This window comes from Panthera tigris, chromosome C2 (genome assembly GCF_018350195.1).
Source record: "Panthera tigris isolate Pti1 chromosome C2, P.tigris_Pti1_mat1.1, whole genome shotgun sequence".
NCBI lineage: Eukaryota > Metazoa > Chordata > Mammalia > Carnivora > Felidae > Panthera > Panthera tigris.
The window spans coordinates 89,145,228-89,153,140 of record NC_056668.1 but is presented as its reverse complement, the minus strand read 5'-3'; the positions used below and the strand labels follow the sequence as shown (position 1 = coordinate 89,153,140).

Below are 7,913 nucleotides of genomic sequence, written 5' to 3'. Positions count from 1 at the left end.
AAAAAAAAGATATTTCCCTTTTTCTATTCACAATTTTTTTCAGCTTTGTCTCACTCACTAAAGATTCTAGTTTAAGATTCAAAGAGTAAGCCTAAGTCACTAGATAAACAGAAAATCTTGCAAAATCTCTGAAGTTAAGACTAAAAACTGGTTTGGTGAACAAAAAGCAGAAATTCAGTATAGTACATGGAGGGAGAAAGAGCACATGAATGCTAAGAAATAAGGCCAAAAGGCAACCAGCTAACCATCAGCCTATTGTCAAGACTGAATGACTTCCTATATCCCCTGGGTCTTCACTCTTATCTGATTATATCTTCCTGTACTAAAGCAGTGCCCTGATCATCTTCACAACCACTGACTATGCCTATAAATTTCCTGATCTACACCAGCTGCCAAATTCCAATTCCTAATATACTACTTGGCACTTCTTGTTCAAAAAATTATACAAACTTTCCTTAGCTAGATGAGTTTTAAAGTTCTACAGTCTAGTCCCAATTTACTTTCCATCCCTTCATTGTCACTGGTGAGGAAAATGAGGTCAAGGTCACAGAGTAGTAAGTAGCAGTAAGTAAATGCTCTGTCTGGGATTTTAACTTAAATCAGTTTAAAGTATATCCCTCTCACACATCTAGGAAGCATTATTAAAGGGTTAATATTGTGGTTATAGTGGTATTTTGAGCTGGACTTGGAAGTCAGTAGGGGTGGGAAAAGGGAGTAAAAAATGAGCTAAAAAGGGCATGTTGGGGGGCACCTAAGTGGCTCAGTCAGTTAAGCATCTGAATCTTGATTTTGGCTCAGGTCATGATCTCATGGTTCATGGGATGGAGCCCCATATCAGGCTCTGTACTGACACCATGGAGCCTGCTTGGGATTCTCTCTCTCCCTCCCTCTCTGCCTTTCTCTTTCTCTCAAAATAAATAAATATGAATTTAATTAAAAGGGGGACATTTACCACCTAGTAACCCTGGTATTTTGGAAAATATGTCCCTGCCCCACCTCCAACAGGCCTATAATTGCTATGAAGATAGCATATTATCAGACATGACCCTGCCTTCTTGGCTACAGCTGAATGATCTAGAGATGGGCGGACCCATGTTAGACAAACCAGAGTCCTTCCAAGGTGGGTGGTTGTTGGCTATATTTCCCACAGTGGAGAATACATCTAGGCAGTAATTAAGAATGACACCACAATGGCAGAGAGATTTCTAAAGGCAGTTAAGTCCAGGGATTCATTTGTTAATGCAGCCTAACTGCTTTGTGATGCTTCCTCCTGTAACATTATAGCTCTATAAAACAGTCCAGTATATTTTGAATAAATCTCATCTTTTCCTTAAACTGAGTCCATCTGAGATGTTGTCACCAGAAATCCAAATAATCCTAATTCATACATACACTTTCAGGGATGAGTTGTTGCAAGTGACAGACCTGACTGAGTCTGGTCAAGTGGGAGAAGAGTGAAAATTCCAAGATCCTGAGCAGAGCAGATGGCAGTCCTTGCTCCAGAACAGCAAAACAGTTGGTTAAACTATCACTGCTTGTCTTTTGAGTGCAGATTAAATGCTCTCAAATCTAGAGCAACTGAGGACAAGAGATCAAAATTTAAGGAAACTAGAGAATGTTGGCTAACTCTTATAACGTAAGTACAGTATTAATGGGGAAAAATGCTGCAAGCTGGTCCCCTTGAAAGCAGTAGAGAACAAATGGAAGAATATAAATTTGTTATGGAAAATGCTTTCTATCTAGATATTTGAAACCAGATAGTGAGACCAATGAAGATCAGACAGTCAAATGTTTTTGTGAATAAGAGAAGAAAACACATTATCATACTCCAAAAGAGGAGGCCAATTGATAAACTGTAAATACTAGAAACAGGAGTGGAAAAAGATGAGAAGAGTCAGGGACTCTGTGAAACCTGATCATCCTAGTGTCTCCATGTGCATTATACTTTCTAACTCCTGTCTGTCAAGGAAAATAATGCTTCTAATTGGAAAGCAGTTTTTGAGCAGCAGTAAACTTTCTAGTGGACTTTAAACCTGTACAGCCTCCTCCCTTTTGGGTCCATTCATGTTTTATTAGGTTGTTAGCTGCAGAGAAAGAACTCCCAGGCAGAGTGTTTAAGAAGCAGAAGCCCAGGGTCCAAATACAAAGAGCATGGGCTTGACTTTCAAAGGTAGATGAGATTTCAGCAGACAGAGAAAGAAGCAAAGAGAAAGACAATCAAGTCAAAGAGCAGGATGGAAAACTCCACTTTTTGTAACAGGAAAGGTGTAGTCTAGTGAGACTGAGCGAGGTGCACATGTGTAAAAGAACATAGGAAATTAAAGTTGTCGGCAACATCTGCACCACACAGTACTTTCCAGAGGCCACTCAGAAGCCTATTTCATTATTTCTGACTTCTTAGCTTCCCTTCTTATAAGCGAAGTTAACGGAACACTGTCTGCTGGATAAGTAGAACGTTATTTTAAGTCCTCTTAGTTCTAAAGTAGCACAGCACCTGGCTTCCTTTAAAATAAATCCCCAAATTGTTAATAGTAAAATATATTTCCTATAAAAGAGCTTGAACTTTTTCTGATTAAAATACAAATAAACATAAAAATGTAATTGTCTCTATCTCCGCTTCTACTACCCACTTCTCCCAACACCAACAAACACAAATGTACCGTGTTGAGATTACTCAATAAGACATGGCGTCTTAAGTAGAAAAATATTTTGAAATGAATATCGTTGAACTTGCTCGAGAAACGAGTGTCAGCTACTGCATATATGTATATAACTGCACTGTTTCAACCTGGTAGCCAGTAAGCATATACGAGTCTTCAAATTTAAATTAAAAATGAGTTTCATAGGCACTCTGACCACATGTCAAGTGCCTAGCTGCAACACATGGTTAGCGGTTACTGCATCAGACAGCACAGTAAAGAATATTTCCATCACCAAAAAGGTTCTATTGAACAGCACTGGTTTACAAATCAATTATTTGGAATGATCTAACTGTAAGGCTCAGCGGAGTGGCTTTAAATCTTGTGTAACAAGCAGTTAGGCTCCCTGTTTATGAGGGGCACAGGAAAAAAGGTTTGTAAAGGGGAATTAAGCTTTGGGGAAAAATTATAAAAGAACAGAAAGATGGACACTAAAAGTAACTAAACAAGGTCAAGACGAGCTTGATGCTGGTTTGATAATATTTCAGTGGTATTTTTAACCCCCCTATGGGTCTTTTCCCAGCTAGATTCTTTTCAGATCCGGCCATTATTCTGAAACCTCCTTTAGAATCCCTTTCTTATGTTTTCTAGTCACTGAAAAGGAATAAAAGCAACAGGACAGTGTGTCCAATAATCACAAGATTTGAACTGAGAGTCAGAGCCAACAACAAGCAATCATTTCCTCTTTTCAATATCTAAACAAAACAAAACCCAACATGACAACAAAAGCCCACAAGCATCCACGTGTGGGGTGGCAGAGGGGAGGGGATGAGGCACCCTCTTGCAAGCAGGTGTTTAGAACAAGTGCACGCATGAGCACCTCCACATACAAATTGCGAGCTTCATCTCTGCCGTTAAAATAGTCATTCTTCCATGAACAGGAAACTTCCTCAGATTTTCTGGGAGATTTTGAACGTACACCAGAGATAGAAATTGAAAACACCCGAGTAGACAATATTTGATTCCCCTCTTTATTTCCTTCCCAACTATTGTACAACTCATGCTTCTCGACCTGTTGTAGCTGGGACCTGAACATTACAATGAGTCAAAATCTTCCTTTTCAACGTATTTAGAGATTTGAAATAAAAGGCAAAATCAAACAACTTCCCAGAGGCATAGTGTCTACCTACACATCCACAACCACTGCTCGCCCCAGAAGCCGGGCCTTTAGTTTTGCTTAACCTCGACTTTTTAATGTGACAGTGCAACCAAGAGATTGCAACATCGCCATGTACTTGATTAAAGATGCAGCCCCTTTATAGCACATTTCCAGTAAGATAAAATATTCAGTAGCATGATTTCTAGACAATAAATTTTCCACAGTATGACTTATAGCTGGCTCATCAGCCACAAAAGCTGAATAATAATCAAAGTTAACCTCCATATTTCTAAAAGGAAGACACTGGTGTTTCCGATCTTAATTCTTGCCTGACATTGGTTAAAGAGGTGCTAATATCCCACATTTTACAGTGCCATCAATATTGCAAATAAATGCACAACACAATGAAAATATTTATGTGTGGTACTATCCAGAAAGATATAGTTAGGAAAAATATGGTAAAGTAGAAGTAACCTTGACAAATTAGGCCTCATTGAAATACTTCCCAGGCCTTGCCCAGAAACATAAATAATTCACAGAGCCCAGCACCAAATACAGATGAAGAGCATTTGTTATTAATCCATCCCTCTTTTATTTTGGCCAGAGCATTATTCTTTCATAATGAAACTCATTGTGAACCACTTTCTGTGCTCCCTTGTATCATAACCTGCAAGTTATGAAATGTCAAATTCATCTTTATGCAACTAGTTATGCCCAAATATGGGGTGTTTGTTTGTGTGTATGTGTGTTTGTAAGCAGTCACAGGACTCTTGCAACACTAAATCATCACCAGATCATATATGATAAATTAATGTTTGGAAAGTTAATGTCACCTAGGAACTCAATATAGACTGACCAATCCATCAGTAAAACATGTGGCTATATGACAGATGTCCTTTACCTGAGAGTGGGAATTATTTAACCCGCAAAAATTTAAATTCAATTTTGAAAGTTAAAGAGACACAGTTTATTCTTCAAGAAAGTTAGTGAGAAAATGTATGGATAGAACAGGAATTGGTGAACTTGGACCTTGTCCTAAAGCCCTCTCATTAAAAACCAGAACACTTTATTCAGCTGAGTCCACTTTAAAAAAGAAGGAAACGAATTGTTTGACCTGGCTGACATCTGAAAAGGCAGTTGATCTGTTCTGTTTTAAATAGTAGCTGATGTTCCAATCTCTTTAATTTGTAACTATTATTTGGTACAACTGAATTTTTCTTATCCTTTAATCTGAGGGATATATATATATATATATATATATATAACGTTGAAGATCTTCAGTGAAATGAGAAAAAAAGCATAGATTATAAAGAATGGGGGGGATGATGGGATGAAAGAGAGATAATATGTAAAAATAGAAGAAAAGATGACAGGGAGGCAAAGTTGGAAAATCACATGATAGAGTATATGAACTCATCCGTACGATAATCTATGGGGGAAACAAAAGAGATATCATTAACCTTTTCAGACTCTGCATGAGATACTGGAATGGAGTGAAACTTACACCTGAGTTTGAATCCCAACTTTGCCCATTATTAGCACAGTGTCCTCGCCAGGTTACGGAACCTCACTGAGAATGATTTCTCCCAATTGTTAGACAGATAAAATAATTTTGTTAAGGATGCCTTGAGGATTGAATGAAACAACCTATGCAGAGTGTCTGGCACATGGTAGAAACTCCATTAATGTTAGTTTCCATCCCTACTTAATTGAAGACACTTGTCCTTTGGTGCTGGGTAAGCATCTCTCTGGGCTCTATTCCTAGGAATGGAATCACTAAGTTAGTGTGTGTGTGTGTGTGTGTGTGTGTGTGTGTGTCCCCTCCTTGTGCACGGGCCATGCTAGTCTTCTCTGTATTGTTCCAATTTTAGTATATGTACTGCTGAATCGAGCACTCCGTATGTGTGCTTTTATTACTTAATCCGGTTAAGTGCCGCCAGTTTTCTCTCTGAGCTGGTTCTCGCCAGACTTCACACCCACAAACAGTGCACGATCATCCCTGGTCCCCACATCCTGCAGAATGCTGTGCTTGACTTACCTCATTTAATCTGCATGACAACTCTAATTAAAAAAAATAGTGTTCTTCTCTCCAGCTTGCGGATAAGAAAATTAGGACATGGAGAACTAAATAACCCCAATTTCACAGCTGACAGTGGTACAGACAGGGTCAAACCCAGGTGGTCTGTTTCCAAACTTTCTTTTTGTTGTTATAGTCAATGTGAAACCTTTGCCCTCCTTGGTCCTGGGCAAGAAAGGTAGCCCAAACCAGTGTTCTGATTCACAGTCTCTATTCCAAATCTGTCTACTTTACACTTTGTTAACAGAAACTAGTACACTGGATGTGCAGGAGACTACCTAAGAAAATTTGAGACAAAACTCAATAGCACACTCTTTGAGCACCCCATTTTGGCCAGATGCTTTCTAGATGGAACACTGCACAGACATTCAGTTGAATAAGAGTTTTCGTCTTGAAGGAACAAAACATATGTTCCTAGAAATCAGGAACGTATATAAGCAAATATTTAGTCATTCCCTTTTACCCCCAAAATGCTGCTAGCACTTTCTCTGGTGATTCTATAGATGGAACCTGGTTCTTTAAGCTATTAAACAAAAGAGAGTTGCCATTTGGGGAGATTCCAAAAAGTGTCAGGGAGGGGGCGGTAAGGGGAATAGTCCCCCCACTTGCCATCCCACTATTCTCCCTGTGCAGGGAATAAGAGGGTGTATTGTCTGTAGAATATTTAAAAACAGTAATCAAATCAATTTAAAGAAAGTCTGCTTTTTAAATTATCACCATGCAGTGGCAATTCTAAACAATGTCAGTGATAAAATATTCAGTTTCCACCCATTGGGGTAAACCTACCTTTATGACACTTATTCTAAGAAACTGCGATATTTCAAAAGCAAAAGCTAAAATTTGACCTTGGAGAGCCTGTTAGATCCTTGCTTACCACCTTAATGTAGTTTTATTCATTAGTAACACAAGCAGTGACCCATTGTTCTAGGGCAATCCCTCACTTGAGAAAGAAATGTTAACGCATTCCATTTCATAATGTAAAAACTCACTTCACTGGGAGAAGTATACAATTCTATAGAGGTTATTCTGCCAACTGTTTTTTTTGTTTTTTTTTTTTTTTTGCTACCTTTGTTTGAGATGGGATATAGAAAGAAAAGAGAAAGAAGGTTCCCCAGTACAGGATGGATAAGCTGTTGGCAGGCCCAGGTAAAACGCTGGTTTTAGAAAGGGGCATAGAAAACAGTCTCCAAGAACCATGGTGCCAGATATCTGTATTTAGAGTTTCCTACTCCATACTACAGGAAAGCTTTGTCAAAACACTGCAGTCTAATGTTATTTGCACTTTGAGGAATCACAGGAAGGATCCATGTCCACACAGAGGATGAGAGGAATACACAAATACCTTCAGGAACATGGGGTAGCATTTACGAGACGATAAAAGGTTACCAGCAGAGAAATCCAGAGAAATTCGGAGGACAGTGTGTCTAGGAACAAGAAGAATGAATGTGGGAAATGCATAAGCCTGAAAATCACAACTGTATGCCTAGAGGCACCATGACCATGAAGGGTTGAGTGGATCCTTGAAGAGTTCACATCTCTCTAAAAGTTCAGCCAATACCCACCACTAGCCAGTTGTTTTCCTGTGTATAAAAGTGTCTAGATCTACTACTATGCTAAGGGAATTCCAAACTTTGAATTTAAATAGGAAATCTCATTTCTTAAAGGCTGAAAAATAATGGAAAAATAGTATTCTCCCTTATTGTAACTGCTGATACTCATGACTTAGAAATTTTCATAATTTCCCAAGGTTCACATGAGGGGGATTTGAAAGGCATGTGAAGAGAACATGGACTCTTATTGTATGATAGAGAAAGGGATGACCCATTAAAAGCAGAGCTTGAATGTGTTTCTTTTATAACTATGATACAAGGCAGATCATGCTACGTATGTATAACTATGATACAAGGCAGATCATGCTACTATAAGGATATCGTAACAGGTTATTATAGAAGATTCCACAGAAAAAGGGAACTTGAACTGGTCATTACTAATAGGTAAATTATCAACAGGGAGAGTGGATGTGAAGAAGCACAAAAAG

General features: G+C 38.6%; 1 non-coding gene across 1 annotated transcript; it reads right to left on the bottom strand.

Annotated features, from left to right (window-relative positions):
* Positions 1–5,585: 5,585 nt before the first annotated feature.
* LOC122230825 lies at positions 5,586–5,693 on the bottom strand. Its single transcript, XR_006207909.1, has one exon. It is a non-coding gene; the product is annotated as a U6 spliceosomal RNA (small nuclear RNA).
* Positions 5,694–7,913: the final 2,220 nt, after the last annotated feature.